General features: G+C 44.6%; 1 protein-coding gene across 2 annotated transcripts in view; it reads right to left on the bottom strand.

The window, feature by feature from the left end:
- Nucleotides 1-13,664, bottom strand: part of ASCC3 (activating signal cointegrator 1 complex subunit 3) — a 417,235-nt gene extending 403,571 nt beyond the window's left edge. For both annotated transcript variants that reach the window (XM_006118439.2, XM_075923934.1), the window contains exon 1: nt 13,526-13,664. The gene's annotated coding sequence lies outside the window, so the exon portion shown is untranslated. The remainder of the gene's footprint in view (nt 1-13,525) is intronic.
- Between the last annotated feature and the right edge of the window lie 12,717 nt (nt 13,665-26,381).

The raw sequence follows: 26,381 nt of genomic DNA on the forward strand, positions 1-26,381 counted from the left end.
TGCTCCACATTTAGCCTTTGGGACTAAAAAGAGAAAGATCAGACAAATATATATATATATGGGATCTTTGCCTTCATAATGAAATATTCCCAAAACACATCTAGGGTTGCCAAGTGTCCAATATTCACCCGGACAATCCGGTATTTTCACTTCCTGTCCGGTAAAAAAAAATTCAGAATATACCAGACACCTGAGATGTCCGATATTCTCTGAATTTTTCCCTAGCCAGGAGGCGAAAGTGCTGGGCACCTGGCAACCCTACAAACACTAAGTGCCTGGCCTTCCTCCCCTCCCCCGGTCCCCAACACCTTCAGCCCCCATGCTTACCTGGATCCCCTAGACACAAGAACGGCACAAAAGACCTATTTTAATTTTTTTGGCTTAAGTCCTTGGAGTCCTTTTTTTGTTTGTTTGTTTTGCTCAACAACTTTGGTCTCCTTTCAACAGAATTTTTTCCTGGTGTGTTTGTTTCAACCATCTGGCAACCCTAAACACATCCATCTAAAAACATTCGACTCCCATGACAAACACACACACAGCCTCATTTCTTCTGGAGTACTTTTTTTTTTTTTTTAAATAAGGAAAAATAAATTACTTCTCATGTAATTCTAGTGCTGCACCATCAATGCAGGAGGATGAGAAGTAGCTTGCTATGCTGATCGAGTTCCAGGCCTTGCTCTAGAGCACTTTCAAAAGCCCTAAGAGTATGTCTATACCGTAGTTGGGAGCACGCCTTCCGAGCCTAAGTTGACAAACTCACACTAGCAGAACTCAAGATAATATTTACCAAACACAAACACAAACACAAACACACACAGTTGAAGTGTTATCCACTTCTTTATTTTTAATGACTATGTTGATATTTTACTTATCCTTGGGCACTTGTATGGCATTTGGAACATTTCTGGTTTTTGCATTCAGATCTGTAATCCTCTCCAAAAGGAGACTGCAAGGTTTGGGATCTACTGCCCTGCCTCAAACCTTCTGAAAGACAGGAAATAGAAGTTCTGAGCTAGACAGATCTTATTCTGGCATCTTAAAACCAAATCACCAGATTCACAAGTATATCCCCCCCAAAAGTACTGTAATGACTAAAATAAAAAGCCAGATCTGAAGCTCTAGTCACCACAGTCTTCTCCGTCCAGTGGGGATAAAAAAATCTCTAGTTCTCAGTAATTTATAGCATTGTTTCTCTACTAAGCAAGTTGTCTGGCCTTAAAAGCACATTCTGATGGCTCTTACTGTCTCCTCACCAAGTCCCAGCAACTTCAAAATGATTTTTCAAAGGCTCTCATAACAAGAGCAGCTACAGCTAATACAAAAATGATGTAACTGTAGATTGTTAAGAGCTTCAAAAACTGGTTTAGAGTAGTGCGATATTTTATAAACTGGTATTATCAGAATTACCTCAGTCAAACTATTGCAAATTTTTTCAAGACCAGGACACATTACTGAGCATTGACCCTATCAGAAGACCAAGTGTCAGCAATGAAAAACATACATCCCTCCTCTTAATAATTTAATAGAAATTTTGTTTACAATCTAGTCTTCCATTTCAACTAGTCTTAAAATTAGCAAAAACCAACATCTGTGTCTTACTAAAATAGTTTTAATGCTTGAGAATGAGAAAATGCAAATGGGAAGTAATCAGCTAACATTAAAAGAAGTATAATAGCACAGGTGCATGTGTTAAAAAAAGCTGGTCATTTCGATACTAAACACTTATTTCTCTGGCTGTGCATTGAATTGCTAATCTCAGAAAGGACAAACCTCATTTCATAGCTCTTCCCCAGGCTACTCAGGAAGTATTAACCTTCTCAGGTCTTCTGCCTGATAGGCAAGAGATCCATTCACTGACTTGGGGTCTCTGCTGTCTCACCTACTGTTCAGGAAACAGGAAGCTTTATATGTAGGGCCTTATAAATGTCATAGCCATGACAAACGTGTCACAGAATATGAAATAAGCTCTTCCCATGAAATCTTTATCTCCCCTATGCTGCTGGGAATGATTTGCCCTTCCCCTGCAAAGCCACTCAGACCCACCAATATATGTTTCCTCCTACTACAGGAAGATCCAGTGCTGGAAAGCAGCCCCAGAGGTTCCTGCAACTGGAGGAGGGTTGTGGTCTGATCTCTCCCTTGCTGCTGGGAGTGGCCCTGTCTGGCAGCTCCTACTTCAGGGGTGGACAATTTAAAAAAAAAAAAAGGGGGAGGGGGGTTGCCCACAAGGGCTAGTCCCTGGCTGGCTGACACCATTGTATTTACCTGTGCTTCTGCAGGAATCGGGTCATTGCAGCTCTCGTTGGCTGCGGATCACCATTCATAGCCAATGGGAGCAGCAGGAAGGGGCGCAGACCAAAACACTACTTCCCATCTCTTCCAATGGCCACAAACGGTGAGCTGCGGCCAACGAGAGCTATGTTCACCCGATACTGGCAGAGGTACAGGTAAATATAGCAGTGGGGGCCCATCAGAGACTAACCCTCTGGACTGGATCTGGCCCTCAAGCCAGAATTTGCCCACCCCATACTAAATGCTAACCTTGGTTGGGCTGAGTAGGGACTAAACTTGTTCTTCCCCTGCATAACTGCTCTCAGGGAGGAGATCAGCCCAAGACCTTCCTGCAGCATTAGTAGGTGGGTCTGACTCCTCCTGACCGCCCTATAAGAAGTTTGCAACCTCCTCCCACCAACACCCACCCCCCAAAAGAAGAATTTTGCACCAGGCCCAACACGGTTATCACACAATTAAATTTCAGATTTATACATCTGAACATTAAATTTATCAATTTCTAAATCCTATGGCTATGAAATTGACCAGAATGGACTGTGAATTTGGTAGGATCCTACTTACATTCAATCACCTGTAAACTCATGACATCTCCCACTGTTAAACAGCTCCAAGGGCTATAACAGGCACACGTGCCCCAAGCCCAAATGCCCATGTATCCATTCTCTTTTAGTATAAATAACTGTAACATCTTTCAATATCGTTATTGAACTGTTACATGCTACCAGGGAATCCATTCCAACAGTTTGCGACCAGTAGTGCAGCTTAACAGATGGACACACAACAGGCTGAAGACTTCCCTCCTTGCTTTTTGAGCAGATTTACTTATATACCAGAAGCAGCGGTTAGTCTGAAATAGGTTTAAACGGTTTACAGCATGCTTGCAGATAAATTAGGGATATGAAAGGTTAATTGGTTAAGTAGTTAACCATTAACCAGTGGGGGCTGACTGTTCTGGTCCCAGGGAGGGGGCGGAGCCTACGATTGATAGGGTGAAGCAGCCTCTGCCTGTGCTTCACCCAGGCCCACCATGGACAAGGCCAGCTGGAGCAGCCCAGCTCTGCATAATGGGGGGCTGCTGCAGCCTAGTGGGGCTGGAGCAGCCTCCCTCCCACCCACAGCCCCTTTAATTGGTTAACTGGTTAAACATAATGCAGATTTCCTAAAATTATAAACAGACTAAATTAGAGTCCACTTGTCTGATCTTTTTTGATAGAACTAGTATGATGAACAGCACATAACATGCCAGCTGACTGACAAAATGGCAACTTCCTATTTCATTAGTTTGTATTATATTTAAGACAATTTAAAATTAGTACTGATTTACTCTTCTTTGTACTGAAAGGAAGTGCAGCTTTCTTTTAAACGTTGCAGTGCGTGCTAACTGGAAACAAATCCACCAGCTGCTGCCCACTCCTTCTGGGCAGTTTGCCTGCCTCAGTGACAATATGCTCATGAGAACTCTTTAAAGATACCTGAATAATTTCTCATAAAAGGCTTCACTATATTTTGATCACAGTTGATAAATGTAGGAAATAAAGCTATTCCAGGAAAAGGGGAATGTCTAGAGTTACTATGATTGGTTGACACACTAAGGGAGAAATAACCCCTTGGGATCTCACAGAATCAGATCAATAATTTTCTGTTGCAAAATGTTTGAAGTGCATGTTACACATTTACTGATGCCCCCTTTAAATGCATGTATAGCTTTCAAGCATGATGACCATTTCTATATATGTGTCTAAGTGTATTTTGTGCTGACTGCTATATGCTTGTTCCTTAACAAAATTTACCTGTTTCAAAATTAGAAAACTTCCAATAAGAATACTACTCTCCATAGGAGATAAAAATATTCACCCACCTTTCTGAAAGCTATGTGTGCACCACAATACAAGGAAATATCTTCTGTATGTACTCAGCCCCCGTTACCATAGCATGTGACCAACACTATTCAGCCCGTTACCATAGCATGTGACCAACACAAAGTCTTTTGTGTACAGGCAGTTCCCGGGTTACATGGATCCGACTTACATCTGATCCCTACTTACAAACGGGGTGAGGCAACCCCACACTAGCTGCTTCCCCCCAGCAGACCAGAGAGACGTGAAGCTAGCGCCCCCCTTCTCCCCCCCAGCAGACCAGGGAGACGCGGAGCAGCTTTTCTCAGCAGACACCTCAGCTTGAGAATAAAGGACTGAGGGAAGTGAGATGTGGGAGAATAAAACTGAGCTCTGGAGAAATGTTTGGCTAGAGTTTTCCCTACAATATGTACCAGTTCCGACTTACATACAAATTCAACTTAAGAACAAACCTACAGTCCCTATCTTGTACGTAACCCGGGGACTGCCTGTATTAATCTTCACAATCCAGTGAGGCAGGAAGCAATACCCCCATGTTACAGTTACAGAAACTAAAGGCTTGTCTGTGCAAGAGATTCTCAATTGGGATAAATGTGCCCTCTGTAGGTACTCAGAGGTCTTCCAGGGTACTCAACTAATATAGATCTGGGTTTCAAAATATGGGTGTGGGAGAGAGTGGGCCAATAGGAAAGGTTTTACGGGAGTCATAAGTGCAGGGCCAGCATTAGGGAGTGGCAAGCAGGGCAAATGCTTGAGGCTCCATGCCACAGGATGCCCTGAGAAGCTAGGTTACGTGCTTCAGCCTCACTGCCTTGGATTCAGATTTCTGCCAAGACTCACCAATGAAAAAGAGGCTTAAGTGTTACACTGAAATAGAAGCATAATATTTATATTCCAATTATTTTAGAATGACATGGTAAAATGAAAAAGCAAGCAATTTTTTTCCATTCCACCGTGCTGTGACCCTTGAGTATTTTTAGGTCTGATTTTGTTAGCAAGTAGTCTTTAACAGAGGTAAAACTTGGGGTACATGAGACAAATGAGACTCCTGAAGTGGACAGAGTAGACTGGACAGAACGAGAACCACCGGCCTACACGACAGCGCCTTGGCCAGCATTACTATGCTGGCAGAGCCCCCTAGTGTTGACACAACATAAGTCAGAGGTATTTGACTGCAACATCACCTTCCTCAACATTACCATGCCAACGGAAACTCTTCTGTTGGCATGTATGTACCTACAGTAGGGGTTCTGCCAGCTTAGCTATGACATCTAAGGGAGCATTTCTATCCATGGTCTGAGCCAACACAGTATGCCAGCTAAACTTCATAGCTTAGACCAGGCCCAAGATCACAAAGGAAGCCTGCTTGAGTCTCCCATATCTCCAGCTAATACCCAAATCAGACCATCCTGCCTCTATTCTGTTCACCTAATAGGAATGTTAAATATCAGTTAACTGAACAGTCGATTAACCTCATGACTTCTCAATAGTTACTCGACTATTCTATAGTCCACAGGGGCGGGGCTGGCAGCCAGTGCACTCCAGCCTCACTCCTGAGGAGCCCCCTCTATCAGAAGCAGCAACATGGGGTACCAGGCAGGAGCTCGTCCGTGAGGGGAGACAGTCGGAAAACTGATAAAGAGGCAGCAGCACAGGATGGCAGCAACCCGTCAGAAAGGGGGAGGGGTCTGAGCTCCCAGACTCAGCACAAGCCGGAACTGACCCGAGCTGCCAGCCCACCTGGCTCCTAATACACTTTAAATGCACAGCCACAGCAGGGGTAGGTCCCAGACCTGGTGAGAGCCAGGACTGAGCTGGGCTGCTGGCCAGCCTGCTAAAAAAAATGTACTGGCGGGGCAGGGGAAAAATGCGTGTAGTCTATAGCATTAACCTATAGGCCTTTGCTTATCGGTTAACCAACTACACTATTACATCTGTATCACCTAAGAGGGCAATATACCTCTGAAAACCAAGAGTAAGTATCTACTCTAAAAGACAGAATTGCAGGTTTCACACACTGCACCACAGAACATGAAAGACTGCTAGGAGCTAGGAGAAAGACAAGCAAATTGGATGGGTTCTAGTAGCATGCTGCTATTGGGAGGTTCGGCCTATAAGACTGTAATAAATGGTGGATTCAAACTTACGGACATCTGTTCAAAAAGATCTGAACAGACAACACAATTAGCTCAATTCAAACTAGCTTGCACTGTACACAGATATTATCTTAAAATGCTTGTACATCTCTCAAATTGAGAAATGTACAAGCATTTTTTTCTTTGCCATGTCATAAAAGGTTATTTTGGTGTTCAATAAAAACATGTTGCTTAAAAAGTATTTAACAGAAAGCTCAAATATTGCTACCAGGAGCATATCTATGCTCTTGAAACTACCAACAGGCTGATGTGAACCTGGCACCTCTGAAGCTGAGTATAGGAGCTTCTACCCTCTGAGCTCCCAGCCTCTGCTGTAGAGGTCTCTTGGTCTTAACAGTTGCTGTGGTCTAGATGCCACTGCCTGAGACAGCGAACCACATGAGGTGTGTGGGTTACACTATTATTTGGCATAATAATATTTCCCTTTGCTACTCAAATTATATTAGGAAAGTCACTTAAGTTTTTAACTGTACTCAAACAGTAAGCCCTCAACATTACAACTGCAATTTATTATTCTTAACTTTTTAGTACTGGGTATTTATGTTGTTACACAAAATACATTGCATGGATTCCAAAATCTAAAATCTTTCTTGAGGCATGTCACATAAACTGTAGTTTTATAGAGACTGGCCAAAAAAGCTTATTAAGAAGTGCATTTATCAGTTAATGCTCTGCTATTCAATTATATTAATTCCAATTTCCTGTTAGAATATTATTTCTGGTGCAATTGCTGGAAATCTGCCAGTTGAAAAGTGGTTATATCATTAGGATTTTCCTAAGCTTTCTTTTTTCCCATATTTTATTGCTACACTGGCTTTCACAATAAATTGTGTTCAGTACTTCTCTAACAATAGCCACCACTACTTCAAAAACTTTCTACATATACATACATTTGGAGGTAAAATAAGTTGCTCTCAACTATTAGATCTGGTAATCAATGTACTCTTTACATAAGAACACCTATACTGAACTCAAAATATAATGCTTCGTGGCCCTTCTCTCTGCACAATGCACTAACATCAAAATAAAGTCAATATTTCTTTGAAATAATTCTATCAATGTACTCTTTACATAAGAACACCTATACTGAACTCAAAATATAATGCTTCGTGGCCCTTCTCTCTGCACAATGCACTAACATCAAAATAAAGTCAATATTTCTTTGAAATAATTTCTATTACCTTATGTTAGTTTACATTGCAACTATTCAGCACATGATATTGTATGATAAACAAAAGACGTGTTATTTAACATTTCAAATGTATAAAACTATAGGAAAAACATTACACAGGTTTAACCTCAGAAGGTTAAAATTATTTTTTTAATGAAACTTGAAGTCTGTGGTTGTTAGCACTCATTCAAGGAAAGTGTATTTGTTCTGTGCAAGTGGATTCTTCTAATTCTGTTTCTAAGTCTCTTTATTCTCTGTCATTCCTTTCAGCAAATTCCAATGTTTTTATTAATTACAGAGAATTTAATTAAATATCAATAAATGAACTATTTCAAATGTTCACCTGCTCATAAAAGCACTTATCTGGCAGCAATTTATGATGTAACAATAGTCCTTAAGGAACCAGAGCACTTAATGCAAATTAGAAAGGCGTTGAATGCACAATGGAATCTGGCATCTATATTCCAAGAACTCCTTAGAATTTATAAGAAGCTGACATAAATGGTGATTGTTCTGAGAGCACGGATGAGATCTTCAAATTTGCCCTGCACATACCTACCCATTATTTCTACAACATGGGTACAGGCAGTCCCCGGATTACGTATAAGATAGGGACTGTAGGTTTGTTCTTAAGTTGAATCTGTATGTAAGTTGGAACTGGCGTCAGCCACTGCTGAAACTGATCAGTTTCAACCGCGGCTGAATCTGGATGCCAGTTCTGACTTACATACAGATTCAACTTAAGAAACCCAGGCGTCCCCAAGTCAGCTGCTGCTGAAACTGATCAGCGGCTGATTCCAGGAAGCCTGGGGCAGAGCAACTCTGCCTCGGGCTTCCTGTAGTCAGCCGCTGGTCAGTTTCAGTAGCGGCTGACTTGGGGACGCCTGGGGCAGAGCAGCTGGGGTGCTGCTGGGTTGCTCCAGTAGTGCGGCTCCTCGGCGCTACTGGAGCAACCCAGCAGCACCCCAGCTGCTCTGCCACAGGCGTCCTGATTCAGCCGCTGCTGAAACTGACCAGCAGCGGCTGAATCAGGACGTCTGGGGCAGAGCAGCTGGGGTGCTGCCGGGCTGGTCCGGAGCGGCGCTGCGGGACCAACCCGGCAGCCCCCAGCTGCTCTACCCCCGGGGTAGGCAAGAAAAGCCTGGTCTGCTGGGGGGGGCACTAGCTGCACCTCCCCCTCCCCCCAGCAGACCAGGAGGACAGGAGCAAAGCCGCGGAGCACGCCCGCAGCGGGACAGCCCAAGCGCGCCTGGGCTGTCCCTCTGCGGGCATGCGCCGCAGCTTTGCTCCTGTCCCCCTGGTCTGCTGGGGGGGTCCAGCAAAGCCGCTGGACCCCCCCCCCCCAGCACACCAGGGACACCAGAGCAAAGCCACCCAGGCGGCGGGAGTCCCGCTGCCTGGGCGGCTTTGCTCCGGGGAAAACAAGCAAAGCTGCCCAGGCAGCGGGACTCCCGCCACCTTGGCGGCTTTGCTCAGGTGTCCCTGGTCTGCTGGGGGGGTCCAGCGGCTTTGCTGGACCCCCCCAGCAGACCAGGGAGACCGGGAGAAGCTTTTCTCACCCTGGAGGACACGGGTGGCGACCCGCCGCCCGTGAGCTCTGAGGCAAGAAAAGCCCCGTTCGTAAGTGCGGATCCGACATAAGTCGGATCCGCGTAAGTCGGGGACTGCCCGTAGTGGAAAAAGTCAGTTCCCCTTTTCTGCACATAAGTAAAAGATATTTTAAAACATAAATAGGCAGGATCATTTCTTGTTTGCGTTCAAAAATTAATTCCATGATGTTGAATATTGTTACTAAAACATAATGCATGGTTGACAAAATACAGCTGTTTCATACAGAAGGCAGAAAGGCATGTATTCTTTTCCAATAAATGTAAACAGTAGAACCTCAGAGTTACAGACATCGCAGGAATGGAAGTCGTTCATACTCTGAAATATTCTGTAATTCAGAACAAGGTGTTACAAACTTCAGCTGCAGTGTGGGGGGAGATGGAGGGAGTGGGAACAAGAAGGGCTATAGCCGCAGGGTTTGCTGGTGTTGTGTCAGAACTCTGGGAGGGACTTCTGATCCTCACTGTATCAGAGCGACAGGCAAGGGGTTCAGGATTTCACCCACAGGGGAGCACCAAGGCTCTCAGATTTTACATCTGGGGAAGAGTGCTGAGATTCCAGGCTTCAGTCCCATGATATCCAGTTTCAGCCTTGCAGGGAGCGCTGGGGCTCAGTGCTTCAGCCCCACAGCTCCATTCCCAAATTCTCACCCATGGTTCAGGATTTCCCACAGCTCAGCAAAGGGAGGATGTGTCAGGCCTCACCCTGGGAATGGATCTGTGGGGCTGAAGCTTTGAACCCCACAGCTCCAAAGGGTCAGAAGTAGGGATATAAAATCCTGGGTAACCAGTTAACTAGTTAAAATGTGAAATCTACTTCACATTAACCAGTTAACCAATTAAGGGGGGCTGCCCCTGCCTATGATGCGACTTGGCCTGCCACAGACAGGAGCCTCTGCCTGTGACACACCTGGGCACGCCACAGATAGGGGCTGCTCCAGACACCCAGAGCAGCCCGTCTATAGCAGGTCCTATGGGTGGGGAGCTGTTCGGTTAACCAGAACTAGTAAGCCTCACCCATGAAGGGCGATGCTTACCTGTTAACCTTTCACATCGGCTGTAAGAAACTTGACGGCTCTGCCCCACAACTGTAGTTCCATCCCGCAATTCTCCTCCCCTCCCCACCATGGCTGAAGCCTTGAGCTCCAGAGCTAAAGCCCCAACATAGCACAGTATTTGCTGTTTTGGGTTTTTTAGTCTCCCTGGCTGCCTGATTACTTCTCATTCCACATGGTGCCTGGTTGAACCAATATGTCCATACCTTTGAGATACTACTACACACTGTTTTAATGTCTCTCAGAGGTTCCTTCAATTCCTCTTGGAAAGTGTTTGGCCAGGTGTCCTAATATATTTCATTGCTTTATATTTTCTCAAGTCCCATGTTACAGATTCCCTCCTGCTAACTATTAACGACTGGATGAGGTTCCTCCAGAATGTCACCATGACTTCTTAAAACAAAGATAGATGAGAAAAGCGCATCTAATACTGCTTTAAAAGAAGTAACACTTCTACTACAATTTAATGTAACCTATTATTAGGTAAGCATTACCCTTGCCAGATGATGCTTATCGGTAACCAGTTAACCAGCAACCTGGAGGGCTGCTCCACCTCAGATGTGCCCCCCACCCATGGGATCCCAGTTAACTGTAACATTTAGCCAGTTAACTGATTAAATGGAATTTTACATCCCTACTACAATTTCAATTAATTTGGCTAATACGAACTACAAACTCACTCCTACTCCATACAAAGGAATTAAGAACATTTCCTACAACCCCTAAATATTAATATGTTTTGTTTTATCTTCTTAAGCAATGGTAACAAATTTAGCATACCTCATATTCAAAAAACAACAAATGGTCGGATAGCACTTTATAGACTAACAAAACATGTAGATGGTATTGTAAGCTTCTATGGGCACAGCCCACTTCTTCAGTATGCCCACGAAAGCGCACGATACCATCTACATGTTTTGTTAGTCTATAAAGTGCTACCAGACCATTCATTGATTTTTCCTGTACAGACTAACTCGGCCACTCCCTGAAGCTTCATATTCAAAAGGTAAACTTGTACACAATAGCTCAACTTAAATGGCCCAGATCCAGAAGTTTTAACATTGACCACACGTGCGATAAGGATCCTACACATGCCTAAGTCTTGAAAGACTACAGGACACCCTAATTCAAAGCAGCACAAGACCCTGCCACAGCAGATGCAAAACCTGCACCCATCTCCACTGATCAACACCTCCCCGAACATGTCTTTCAATATTCCTGCACACACCTATCACCACATCTGGTATACCTCATCTAGTACAGCAAATGCCTCCAACACCTACCGTATTTTCCGGCGTATAGGGCGACTGGGCGTATAAGACGACCCCCTAATTTTTTAATTAAAAGATAGGGTTTCATCTTATACCCCAGCGCCCCTCCGCCTCCTTTGCTCCCGGTGTCCCTGGTCTGCTGGAGACGGTCCCAAGCAGACCAGAGGCACCGGGAGCAAAGCCACAGCAGCTTTGCAAAGCCTCGGGGGAAGCTGACGGGGGGGCAGCCCAGGCGCGCCTGGGATGCCCCCCCGCCCGAGCCCCTCCGCGGCTTTGCAAAGCCTCGGGGGAAGCCGGCGGGGGGGGGGGGGGGGGCATCCCATGCTTGCCTGGGATGTATACCCGGCATACAAGACAACCCCCGATTTTGGGGGGATTTTTTTTAACATCAAAAGTCGTCTTGTACGCCGGAATATATGGTATGTGGGTGAAACCAATACAGTCTTAAATGACATCACACAGAACTGACAAGACAAAAATATACCAGATCACCTGTTGATCACTTTTCACAGCTTGATCACTCCATATTTTGACTAATAAAGTCCTTGACCTGAAAAGAAACTTGCACAGCACCTTCAAAAACTTTTCTAGATGCTACATACCACAGACTCAATAGACTATTGCAGGGGTGGGCAATAATTTTTTCAGGGGGGCCATTTCACAAATTGTGGGTAGTGTCGCTTGCTGGCTCTGCCCTGAAGGGGTGGGGCGTCGGGCAGAAAGGGCTGTTACTTCTAGGTGCCACGCACCCTTAGTGGGGAAATGAAACTTTGTGTGTTCCCTGATTGCAGGCCAATTGAGGCCTGCGGCAGAAAAGCTTGTGAAGTCTCCCTGCTAGAGCATGGGATGCCTAGAAGGAACTGCAAGTCATTTTGAACAGTGAATGACTCCACACATTCCCCCACCCCCAGGTCTCAACTGACCAAAGGACTTGGCGGGATAGCTGTGGGCCACCTCAAATGGCTTGGTGGGTCAGACTTGTCCACGGGCCGTATCTTGACCACCCCTGCTATAAACACAGTTTTTATGTCTCATTAAAATGACCCCTTGTTGTATAGCTTCAGAAGACTTTACTATCCACTTGGTCTTGAACAGTCTCTTGCAACATGTGTTAACTCTTTCTGCTTAAAAATCTGTTGCATGTTATACTCGTCATGGAACAGCTAATACCTTTACCATACCTGAAGAAGAGTTCTGAGTAAGTTTGCCTCTTTCATAAATACCAAACTGTGTATTTTTCATATCCTGCATCTAACAGCACTTCAGCAGCATGGCAAACAAACTTATATTTGACCTAAAACCCAAATTTTATTCATAAACTTTTGCAAAACCTGACCAAGTGTTCTTTTTATTGTGTTTTAAATCCCATCTGTATGTTCTCCAGCAGTGTTTGAAATCCAAACATGAGAACACTAAGCTAGTGCTTGGAAAGTGAAACTGACTTAATCGATTTGTCAAACAACAAGAGCTGCAGAGTAAACTGGATTTTTAAAATGTTTAATGTCTAATAATCCATACTTGATAACAGCATTGTTGTCAAATGATGTTCTGTTGGCAGTGTCCCTATAATACATCCAATCCCTCCTCTCCCTCCCTCCCTCCCTCCCCCCAAAATATGCCGGCAAGGGAAGCAAGCCCTCTGGAAACCAGGAGCATTGAAAGCAGCCAACCGAGACGGGGCTGGCTACACACCGAGCAAAGGCCCCAGCCAGGCTGCAGGACACTGACAGCCCAGTGCCGGCTGCTGGGTCCGGAGCTGCGGGGAGACGCACAAGGGCCCCGCGCACGGACACAGGCTCCGCTCCCCCTGTCTCTGCAAAGTCACCCCCTGCCCAGGGCGCCGGGGCGAGGAGCTCAGGGGGAGACGGCGACCGAGGGCCCAGGGCACCAGCTGGGGAAACTGAGGCACGTGGGCGGCGACATCGGTTGTAACTCGGCGCTGCGCAGCGTGCGCGCCCCAGCACCAGGCGGGTTCCGGGAGAGGCGCCGCCCCGCGAACAGAGGAATAAAGCCCCCGCCGCCGCGCGCCCCCGCTCCGGGCTGAGCAGACCCACAGCGGGGCCCAGTAGTCAAATGCCACATTGGCACGGCCCGACCCCCTCCCGCCCGGCACTCACCTGCCTTCCGGCTGCCGGGCCCGGCGCGACACAGCGGCGTGCGACACTGCCGTAAAGCGAGGCAAAGCGGGTGGGGTTGACACGTGGATCCGCCCCCTCCAGCCCAGGCTTCGCTCAGCCTTCCGCCCTGCTACGCCTGTCCCGTATTGACCGCTAGCCACGCGCAGCACCTGCCCCCTGCTTCACAGCCCGGCCTGCGCAGTTCCCGCTGTCCCCCCCCGCTATCGCCTCTCCTCCCTGTCCCACATGTGCCCTACCATCGCTTCTTCCCCCTGCCCCATCTGAGCCCTTTCCTCCATTATCCCTTCTCTCCACTATTGCTTCTCCCTGCAGCCCCAGCTGTGCCCTACCCTCTCCCCATCACTTCTCCATACTGCCCCACCTGTGCCCTGCCTCCCATCCCCACCCCGCTACCCCTTCTTCCCACTGCCCCCATCCCTTCTCCCCGCTGCCCCACCTGTGCCCTGCCTCCCATCCCTTCTCCCCGCTGCCGCACATGTGCCCTGCCTCCCCCCACTTATCACTTCTCCCCGCTTGCCCCCCCGTATTGTTTCTCCCCACTACCTGCTTGTGCCTTCTCCTGCCCTCCACCCCTCGCCACACCTGTGGCCTGCCCAGCTGTCCCTGCACCATTGCCACCCCCAGTACCCACTGTCACACTTGTGCTCTGCCCCTTTTGTCCCTGTCCCCTCATCCACACTTCTGCCCTACGCCCACTATCCCCTCCCCCACTGCCACACCTGCCCCCATTATTCCCTGCTCCCACTACCACACCTGTGCCTTGCCTCCTGTTCCTGCCCCCACTGCTGTACTCTACTCCATCCCTGCCACCACTGCCACACCTCTACCTTGCCCCTACTATCCCTTCTCATGCTTTCCCCCACTGCCACACACTTGTATCTTTCTCACCATTCTATTCCCCAATGCCCCACAGACTTCTCACAAATCTTTAGTCTCCTTTCCTTACTGCCAGCCTGTCAGTCTCTACCATGGACGAACAGGATTATGGATTCGCTTCAACACAGAGTCGATTAGGGATAGACTTGCTTTATTAGTCTCACTATGTCACTGCTACTACAAAGTTGATGTTGCTGTGTTGTGGTTATACAGCTATTACAAAGTGCACATCAGAAAGCACTACAGAGCAATGCATATAAGAGTAAGAGGCACTTGGAATGCTTATGTCCCGTCTCTGATCCTCGCTTCAAGGGCCACAGTTGACATAGCTCCAGCAAGGGAAATCCAGGGTACCCTCTGAGGTCTAGGTCCCTGGTGAAACTCACCAGGCACAGCACTCTCTATACTAGTTATATTCCAGTTTGTTTACCGGGTGTGCGTGTAAATGCCATTCTTAGCATTCTCATGAGCTGAGTCTGAGGTCAAACTTATTTACCACTTAGTAGTTTCCCAGCTCAAGTGCATGTGTTAAAGCTGATAAGGGCCAGCTGCTGTTTGCGTTTACAGACTCCAAGGCTGTACTAGGCTGGGTACAAAAGACAGAACTATGTAGTATTTTAAACACTAACAAGGTGGTTTATTAGGTGATGAGCTTTTGTGGGCCAGACCCACTTCCTCCGATGAAATTGTGGAAGAAAATCGGCACCACCATATATACCAAAGTGATACAAACAAAAAAATGAACGCATGTGAAATTGACAAATCAAATTTTAGAACAGAGTGGGGGTGAGGGGTGAAGGTTAGTGTCCATGAGGTAATGACATAGAGGTGATAATTGGGGAAGCTATCTTTGTAATGGGTGAGATAATTACAGTCTTTGTTAAACCCATACATAAATCTTATTATCTCACCCATTACAAAGATAGCTTTGGTATATATGGTTGTGCCGATTTTCTTCCACATATTGATCTGAGGAAGTGGGTCTGTCCCACGAAAGCTCATCACCTAATAAACCATCTTGTTAGTCTTTAAAGTGCTACATAGTTATGTCTTTTGTTTCAGCTAGACCAGACTAACATGGCTGCATCTCTATCACTATTCTAGGCTGAGTACAGGGAGTATGGAAACTTCCATCCCAGCATGCTGAGCTGCAGGCCCCAAATATTCCTGCTTATATGATACTGCCTAACTCACATACTGCTCAATAGACTGGTCTCTGACACCCACCCACATGTATCCTACCCCCCACACTCATTCTCTATTTATACCCACATACATCTCACCCCTCATGCTGCTCTCTTCCCAGCTCCCCTGCTACTCATATAGGCTATGTGTACACTGCGCATTGTTGCGCAAGAAGATATGCAAATGAGGCACAGCGATGAATATTGCTGTGTGTCATTTGTATACACAGGGCTCGCCAAGTGGCGGTGAGCCATGCTCGCCAGCCGCGCGCTTTCGCACTGTTCTGCGTTCTGTGCATGCGCAGATCGCTCTATGCATGCGCAGATCGCTCTGCGCCGGCTCTTCTGGGTTGTAATCTACTTGCCACGAGCGAGTAGATTACATTATTTTTCAAGCTCTGTGCCTAATGAGCCGCCATTTTGTGGAAAGGGCTTTTGCACAAAAAGGAGCTGTCTACACTGCTCCTTCTTGCACAAAAAAAACCCTCTTGTGCAGGAGCTGTTCTTCCTGAAAATAAAGCTGCAGAATGACTCTTGCGCAAGAGGGGGGTTTTGCCCAAGAAGGAGCAAAAGTCCCTTCTGTAAAAATGGCGCCTCATTAGATATGCAAATAAGGCCTCATTTGCATATCTTCTTGCTCAATGCGCAGTGTAGACGTAGCCATACTGTTCTTACTCACACACATTACACTCCCTTTACTGCCTTTTAGAGGTTATGTGAGGAGGAAAAAAGAGGCTGAGAATAAGAAGAAAGTCCAGATATATGTATAAAGATGATCAGTCATCATTCATTCGAGCAATATCAGTTAAGCTGAAGAAGAAATGTCTGTGAAGGTTTCACACACTCACACCCATGCTTTGTGAAATTGACTTATGGACATAAATATATATAACTCGAAGATGCTTGGAACGCAATACCTCATCTAACCTATTCATGTCACAATCTGCTGGATGTGTAATCTTATTTGCTGTATCTTATTTGGTGTTATGTATCACTCTTGTACATAAAGTTAGAAATATAGAGTATAACATGGTTTATGGTTTTAAATGTACAAATGAAAGCCATTATGACTGTTTCCCTCAATGTCTGGATGACCACCTGTGAACAGCTTCCTTTCTCCTTTAAGAAGTGGTTGGTGTTAGGAATTCAAGGGAACACCCCCTCACCCTCTGCCCTAACTGGTACAGTCTGTCCTGGAAATTTTCCATGGAAGGGTGGAATGTAGAAACAGAATTGACACCTAAAAAGGGAGGCTATTTAAGTTGCAACGTTTTTCAGTTCTTGGTCTTTGGCTGGCATGTCACTGCCAAGAGAATAAACCAGAGACCCCAAAGGAAAAAAGATCTTCCCTGGTTTGGAGGCTTAGCTGAAAGAAGAACAGTTTTAGTGTATATTTATACTGCATAGTGTTATCTATGCATTTTCTGTATTTTAAAATTTGTAATCTACTTTGTTCTGCCTGTTTTCACTTGCAACCACTTAAATCCTACTGCTCATACTTAATAAAATCACTTTTATTTACTATCAAACCCAGTGTAAATAATTGTTACCTGAGTGGGCAATCTGTGTGTGCATTCTCCTTTCATTGTTAAAGGGGGCTAACTTGAATAATTTACCTGCATAATTTTTTCGGGCTCTGATCCCATTTGAGGAATGGTTTCCCTGGAACCTGGCCCCAAACTGCATTTTCCTCAGTCCTGAAGGCTACGTCTACATTGGCATGATCTTGCGCGAATGCTCTTTAACGCAAGAGTTTTTGCATTAAAGTATTTGCACAAGAGAGTGTCTACGCTAGCATGTGCCTTTGCACAAGAGATGTGCTTTTGTGCAAGAGCATCGATGCTAGTGTAGATGCTCTCTTGCGCAAGAAAGCTCCGATGGCTATTTTAGCCATCGGGCTTTCTTGCACAAGAAATTCATGTTGCCTGTCTACACTGGCCTCTTGTGCAAGAACAGGTGCACAACAGGGCTTATTCCTGAACGGGAGCATCATAGTTCTTGCGTGAGAAGCCCTGATTTCACACATTAGAACATCAGTGTTCTTAGAACATAAGAACATAAGAACAGCCGTACTGGGTCAGACCAAAGGTCCATCTAGCCCAGTATCCTGTCTACCGACAGTGGCCAGCACCAGGTGCCCCAGAGATGGTTGACTGAAGAAAATGATCAAGTGATTTGTCTCTTGCTATCCCTCTCCAGCCTCTGACAAACAGAAGCCAAGGACACCATTTTATCCCCTGGCTAATAGCCTTTTATGGACCTAACCTCCATGAAATTATCTAGCTTCTCTTTAAACTCTATTATAGTCCTAGCCTTCACAGCCTCCTCTGGCAAGGAGTTCCACAGGTTGACTACACGCTGTGTGAAGAAGAACTTTCGCTTATTAGTTTTAAACCTGCTCCCCATTAATTTCATTTGGTGTCCTCTAGTTCTTCTATTTAGGGAACTAATAAATAACTTTTCTTTATCGGCCCTCTCCACACCACTCATGATTTTATTGACCTCTATCATATCCCCCCTCAGTCTCCTCTTTTCTAAACTGAAAAGTCCCAGTCGCTTTAACCTCTCCTCATACGGGACCCGTTCCAAACCCCTAATCATTTTAGTTGCCCTTTTCTGAACCCTTTCCAAGGCCAAAATATCTTTTTTGAGGTGAGGAGACCACATCTGTACACAGTATTCAAGATGTGGGCGTACCATAGTCTTATACAGGGGAAGTAAGATATTCTGGGTCTTATTTTCTATCCCTTTCCTAATAATTCCTAGCATCCTATTTGCCTTTTTGACCGCCGCTGCACACTGTGGGGAAGTTTTCAGAGAACTGTCCACGATAACTCCAAGATCTCTTTCCTGATTTGTCATAGCCAAATTAGCCCCCATCATACTGTACATATAGTTGGGGTTATTTTTCCCGATGTGCATTACTTTACCTTTATCCACATTAAATTTCATTTGCCATTTTGTTGCCCAATCACTCAGTTTGGTGAGATCTTCTTGGAGTCCCTCACAGTCTGCTTCTGTCTTGACTATCCTAAACAGTTTGGTATCATCTGCAAACTTTACTACCTCACTGCTTACCCCTTTCTCCAGATCATTTATGAATAAGTTGAAAAGGACTGGTCCCAGGACTGACCCTTGGGGTACACCACTAGTTACCCCTCTCCAATCTGAAAATTTACCATTTATTCCTACCCTTTGTTTCCTGTCTTTTAACCAGTTCTCAATCCAAGAAAGGACCTTCCCTCTTATCCCATGGTCATGTAATTTACACAAGAGCCTTTGGTGAGGGACCTTGTCAAAGGCTTTCTGAAAATCCAAGTATACTATATCTACTGGATCCCCCTTGTCCGCATGTTTGTTAACCCCTTCAAAGAACTCTAAGGGTATGTCTACACTATCCCGCTAGTTCGAATTAGCGGGGTAATGGAGGCATACCGCACTTGTAAATGAAGCCCGGGATTTGAATTTCCCGGGCTTCATTTGCATAAGCAGGGAGCCGCCATTTTTAAAACCCCGCTGGTTCGAACCCCGTGCAGCGCGGCTACACGGGGCTCGAACTAGGTAGTTCGGACTAGGCTTCCTATTCTGAACTACCGGTACACCTCGTACCTCGTACCTCGAGGTGTACCGGTAGTTTGGAATAGGAAGCCTAGTCCGAACTACCTAATTCGAGCCCCATGTAGCCGCGCTGCACGGGGTTCGAACCAGCGGGGTTTTAAAAATGGCGGCTCCCCGCTTATGCAAATGAAGCCCGGGAAATTCAAATCCCGGGCTTCATTTGCAAGTGCGGTATGCCTACATTACTCTCCTAGTTCGAACTAGGAGGGTAGCGTAGACATACCCTAACATATTAGTAAGACAGGATTTCCCTTTACAGAAACCATGTTGACTTTTGTCCAACAAATTATGTTCTTCTACATGCTTCACAATTTTATTCTTTACTATTGTTTTGACTAATTTGCCCGGTACTGAAGTTAGACTTACCAGTCTGTAATTGCCAAGATCGCCTCTAGAGCCCTTTTTAAATATTGGTGTCACGTTGGCTACCTTCCAGTCATTAGGTACGGAAGCCGATTTAAAGGATAGGTTACAAACCACAGATAATAGCTCAGCAGTTTCCCATTTGAGTTCTTTTAGAACCCTTGCATGAATGCCATCCGGTCCTGGAGATTTGTTAACAGTAAGTTTTCCTATTTGTTCCAAAACCTCCTCTAATGACACTTCAATCCGGGACAGTTCCTCAGATTCATCACCCACAAAGGACGGTGCAGATTCAGGAATCTCCCCAACGTCCTCAGCCGTGAAGACTGAAGCAAAGAAATCATTTAGTTTCTCCGCAATGGCTTTATCGTCCTTGATTGCTCCTTTTATAGCTTGATCATCTAGGGGACCCACAGGTTTTTTAGCAGGCTTCCTGCTTCTAATGTACTTAAAAAACATTTTGTTATTTCTTTTTGAGTTTTTGGCTAGCTGTTCCTCAAAATCTTTTTTTGCTTTTCTTATTACATTTTTACACTTGATTTGACAATGTTTACGTTCCTTTCTATTTATCTCACTAGGATTGGACTTCTACTCCTTAAAAGATGCCTTTTTGTCCCTCACTGCTTCTTTTACATGGTGGTTAAGCCACGGTGACTCTTTTTTAGGTCTCTTGCTATGTTTTTTAATTTGGGGTATACATTTAAGTTGGGCCTCTATTATGGTGTCTTTCAAAAGTTTCCATACAGCTTGCAGGGATTTGGCTCTAGTCATTATGCCTTTTAATTTCTGTTTAACTAACCTCCTCATTTTTGTGTAATTCCCCTTTTTGAAATTAAAAGCCAGGGTGCTGGACTGCTGAGGTGTTCTTCCCACCACAGGCATGTTGAATGTTATTATATTATGGTCACTATTCCCAAGCAGTCCTGTAATGGTTATATCCTGGACCTGATCCTGCACTCCACTCAGGACTAAATCGAGAATTGTCTCTCCCTTTGTGGGTTCCTGCACCAGCTGCTCCAAGAAGCAGTTGTTTAAGCCATTGAGAAATTTTATCTCCGCTTCTCTTCCTGAGGTGACATGTATCCAGTCAATATGGGGGTAATTAAAATCCCCCATTATTATAGAGTTCTTTATTTTGGTAGCCTCTCTAATCTCCCTTAGCATTTCAATGTCAGTATCACTGTCCTGGTCAGGTGGTCGGTAATATATCCCTACTGCTAATTTCTTATTATTGGAGCATGGAATTACTATCCATTGCGATTCTATGGAACATGTTGATTCACTTAATATTTTTATTTCATTTGATTCTACATTATCTTTCACATACAGTGCCACTCCGCCACCCACCCGGCCTGCTCTATCCTTTCTATATATTTTATACCGGGATGATTGTATCCCACAGATTTTTCTCATTCCACCAGGTTTCAGTGATGCCTATTATGTCAATCTCCTCATTTAATATGAGGTACTCTAGTTCACCTATCTTATTAGTCAGACTCCTAGCATTTGTGTACAAGCACTTTAAAAATTTGCCACTGCTTGTTTGTCTGCCCTTCCCTGATGCATTGGATTCCTTTGTATGTGGTTATTTGTCTGCTCTGGCCCATGGTTTGCCCTCTCCCCTCCTCTCTTTCTGACTACAGCTTAGAGAATCTCTATCAATGGATTCTCCTCTAAGAGAAGTCTCCCTCCAATTTACGTGCATCTCCGCACCAATCGGCTTTCCCCCATCTCTTAGTTTAAAAACTGCTCTACGGCCTTTTTAATGTTTAGTGCCAGCAGTCTGGTTCCACCCTGGTTTAGGTGGAGCCCATCCTTCCTGTATAGGCTCCTCCTCTCCCAAAACTGTCCCCAGTTCCTAATAAATCTTAACTCCTCTTCCCTACACCATCGTCTCATCCACGCATTGAGACTCTGAAGCTCTGCCTGCCTACCTGGCCCTGCGCTTGGAACTGGAAGCATTTCCGAGAACGCCACCATAGAGGTCCTGGATTTCAGTCTCTTTCCTAGCAGCCTAAATTTGGCCTCCAGGACATCTCTCCTACCCTTCCCTATGTCATTGCTACCTACATGTACCACGACCACCGGCTCCTCCCCAGCACTACACATAAGGCTATCTAGATGCCTCGAGAGATCTGCAACCTTCGCACCAGGCAGGCAAGTGACCATACGGTTCTCCTGGTCATCACAAACCCAACTATCTATGTTTCTAATGATCGAATCACCCACTACTAACACCTGCCTCTTCCTAACTGGCATTCCCTCCCCCTCAGAGGTATCCTCAGTGCGAGAGGATACCGCAACATCCTCTGGGAGGAGGGTCCCAACTACGGGATGGTTTCCCTCTGCTCCCATTGAATGCTCTGTTCCCTGAGACTTTCATCCTTCTTAAGAGCACTGGGGCTCTCAGACTGGAGGTGAGACAGTACTACAGTGTCCCGGAAAGTCTCATCAACATAGCTCTCTACCTCCTTTAGCTCCTCCAGTTCAGCCACCCTGGCCTCCAAAGCCCGAACTCGGTCTCTGAGGGTCAGGAGCTCCTTGCAACGGGTGCACACATACACCACCCGCCCACAGGGCAGGTAATCACACATGTTACACTCAACGCAATAAACAGGATAGCCCCCACTCTGCTGCTGGGCTTCTGTCTCCATTTTTTTAATAATAAGTTTAAGTATAAACTGGGATTCTTTTTAAAACTCTGGAGTATAGTTCTTGTGCAAGAACTCACTGCCAGTGTATACAGTCAGCATGTTTTTGTGCAAAAGCGGCTGCTTTTGTGCAATATCATGCCAATGTAGACACAGGTGAAGAGTTTTGATATTTGTATTGCTCCTCATCAGGAGAGAGGGAGACGAAGAAGAGGGGGAGTGATCTCAGCTCTGTGCCTTGGCTGGGGGAGACCTGGTGATCTGGCCCAACAGGACAAGGTGGTGAGAAGTCCCAGAGAACAAAGAGGTGAGTGTCAGTGGCTTTGTCAGCACTCCAGGAAGGACCCCCCAAGGGGTTTTCTGTGACCACACCCCGTCTATTACATTATTGAATTTTAGTGTGAGCAGGCCACTGTTGCACACACTAGTGTGTGTTTGCCCCAAATTCTGTGTAAAGTGCATCATGTGAGTTGTCAAATGAAAGCATAGGCTATGCTGACTCTGTCTAGGCTACTCAAACCTGAGTATGTAAAATTATGAATATGGACTTTGTATTTATATTTTAAATGTTTTCTACTGGGAGGGGAGGTTGCTCTGAAGTATAAATTGACCAGGAACTTTGACTGGTCCTTAGGGACTAGGAGAACCTGTTTGGCATTAGTGAGATTGATTTTTTTTAAATAACCCCTCATCTGTGTAAGGTACGGTTCTGGTTGTGGCACAGGGAATGCAGGAGTGTCTAAGGGAAGTTGCTTGTGAGGCTTCTTGCTGGCCAGAATGGCAGCTGAAGTGCTTTGTGTGACTGGTTTGGTGCCTTACATAGGAGATCTCCAGTATTGGGCTGTAAGTAGCCCTGGTTCTGAACAATTCACCCTGACTTGACACAGCAGTGCCCAGACTGACCGGATGTATTACACTGTCACAATGATTACCCCCATAATAATGCTTAATTAGCTGTATTATCATAGCATGAGTGAACCCTGAATGCAAGCATGCAAACTCATTACTGTAAGAAGCACCTAAATGGATAAATATTAACACTCAAAGTTCAGCTAGTTACTTTTGTCTTCACTTTTACCATCCACAGAAACATTTAGTATTGCCCCTGTCAGACAGAGAACAGTGGACAAGTTACATTTTCTGTTTGTTCTGACAATTACTGTGTTCATGAAATGCATACATAATTTATGTATATGCTAATATAGAGTTTAAAGTTATAGAAAACAATTCAAGCATACAGCTAAAGGACTGGATTGCTACAAACCATTGGTACAAGGAGGTCATGATGAACTATACAAACAGAGAAGAGGGATTCTTCCTTTGTGTATAAACTTGAAAAGTAATGTTAAAGGACTATATCCAAGTTTGTCATCGATTCTGTGTCTTCCAATGACATGAAATGAACCAAGATCATCACTTCAAACAAAGATCTTAGAATACAATGATTCACTAGGGCTGTGTCTACATTGGCGTGATTTTGCGCAAAAGCGGGCGCTTATGCGCAAAAACATGTTGCCTGCCTACACTGGCGGGGAGTTCTTGTGCAAGAACATTAACGTTCTAATGTGTGAAATCAGTGTTTCTTGTGCAAGAACTATGATGCTCCTGCTCAGGAAAAAGCCCTCTTGCGCAACTGTTCTTGAGCAAGAGGCCAGTGTAGACAGGCAACATGAATTTCTTGAGCAAGAAAGCCTGATGGCTAAAATAGCCATCGGAGCTTTCTTGCACAAGAAAGCGTCTACACTGGCACGGATGCTTTTGCGCAAAAGCACATCTCTTGCGCAAAAGCACATGCCAGTGTAGACGCTCTCTTGCACAAATACTTTAACACAAAAACTCTTGCGTTAAAAGTATTTGTGCAAAATCTTGCCAATGTAGACATAGCCTAGGTGTACCAAGAATTGGATGCTTAAACTACATTCACATAATGGGCTTTCCTTCCTTTTCTGTTTGTGTAGCCAGATCATTCTAATGCTGGTGTGAGGTCTTAAGTGGCATGATGAGGTCTGGGGCATTATGCTGGGCTACTGTAAAAATACATAAAAACATTATTCCTGTCATGGATAACTTATAGTCAGAAAAACCAAACCACCTAATAGAAACAGAATCATAGAATACTAGAACTGGAAGGGACCTCGAGAGGTCATCAAGTCCAGTCCCCTACCCTCATGGCAGGACCAAGCACAATCTAGGATAGACCATCCCTGATAGAAGCCTATCCGACCTCCCATTAAAGATCTCCAGTGATGGACATTCTACAACCTCTCTAGGCAATTTATTCCTGTGTTTAACCACTGTGACAGGAGATATTTCCTAATGTCCAACCTAAACATCCCTTGCTTCAATTTAAGCCCATTGCTTCTTGTCCTATCATCAAAGGGTAGTGACAACATTTTTTCCCCTTTTCCTTGTAACACCCTTCTAGATACTTGAAAAGTGTCGTCATGTCCCCGTCAGTCTTCTCATCCTCCCCTTATGATTCAGAGACCTCACTACAGATACAATATGTCTACATTTAGCCAATCTATTCTGTGTGTACATGTCACTAGCATCAGTAAGTCATTCCTCAAGCCCAGTTAGTATTGCTATACATGAGGCTTATTTATCACAGAGGAAAGAATGAAGTACATATGTGTACAGAATGTATTACACTTTCATTTGCAGTCAGTAATACAAAAATATTCTCAAACTGTGGTTATATTATGTAATGTTTGTCTCATTAGAGATTTAGTAAACCACTGTACCAGGACAGAGTTAAGGTTATTTTTGGACTATACAGTAATATATTATTCATTGTGTGGGTGTATATATGTATATGTAAAATATTAGGAACTGTGCCAAGTCCCTTGTTCCCCTTGAGCTCATGTTGCTTTCTGGACGTCATGACTTCACAGAGACTTTATTTCATCCTGCTTCTTAACTGCTATGCTTTGAAGCTGTGCATTTTCTATGGGTCTTCAGTTTCCCCTGCCTTGCACTGCACAGCAGAGCTTAGAAGCATGCCAATGAGCTCTCATTTCTCTATCCTTCAAGGATCTAAAGTGAACAGTAGGTCTCACATACTCTATGAGGCATCGACTCTACCAAATTATAAGCCCATTTTTGTAACAAATTGTTTATTAATTAATCTGCACCCTAAATACCCAGAGAAGATATTCACACCTCCCCATCAACTGCTGGGAGTGAGCCTCATTAATGCTGTTCCTACACTGGATAGATAGATAGATAGATAGATAGATAGATAGATAGATAGATAGATAGATAGATAGATAGATAGATAGATAGATAGATAGTAACTTCCTTCTTTTAATATGCTAATCTATATCTATCTCTACAAACTTTTATTCATGTGGGATGTCCTTGCTTATGTGAGTATATGTAGCATGCAGATTTATGACTAAAATAATGCATACACTATTTCTAGTATTTCTACTTATCAAAGTAATATCACATTCAGGAAAGATATACAACTCAGTTGACTTTTACAGTTCCCATGTGAAAAGCATCATGAAAGTTGGTGAACAGTAGGTCCCTGATAATGCTACTGTCCTATTCCCAGTCACTAGTTGTTGACAATTGCTAGTTGTTGACAGTTGTACCATGACAGTAGAACAGTAGGGTATTAAATGGACTCTTTGATTTCTCTTTCAAAACTATACACAAAAAAACTAAGTGTGGTACATTTAACAGTTAGCTAAAGTGTACTTCAGACCCAAAAAAGTGAGAGACTACTAATTAGAATAATTCTTTTTATTTTCACAGCAGCAAACATTACATCACAGGAAACTTATTTATTGAATCACTGTAGTCGAGAAGACTCAATTTCATCTTCAGCTGAAGTTATAGGCTAAACATGACAGTCATACTTGACTCATTGTTGATCTCTGTTGTGAGTATCAAGTGACTGGAACAAAACTCCTTTCTGCAGATGCCACTGTTACAGAAATTGTGAGAAAAATCCCAAATCAATGTTATTATGTGGAGATAATACGACTTCCTGAAAAAACATCCAACATCTCTATTGCCCATGATTATGAAGCAATCATGCAGTTCATGACAACTGCAATGCTTGCAAAAGCTCTTGTGTATAACTGAGTTGCTGTCATTCAAATCAGCTGCAATTCTTTCGTGTTCTTATTCCCT

The sequence above is a fragment of the Pelodiscus sinensis genome, chromosome 3 (genome assembly GCF_049634645.1).
Source record: "Pelodiscus sinensis isolate JC-2024 chromosome 3, ASM4963464v1, whole genome shotgun sequence".
Classification (NCBI taxonomy): Eukaryota; Metazoa; Chordata; order Testudines; family Trionychidae; genus Pelodiscus; species Pelodiscus sinensis.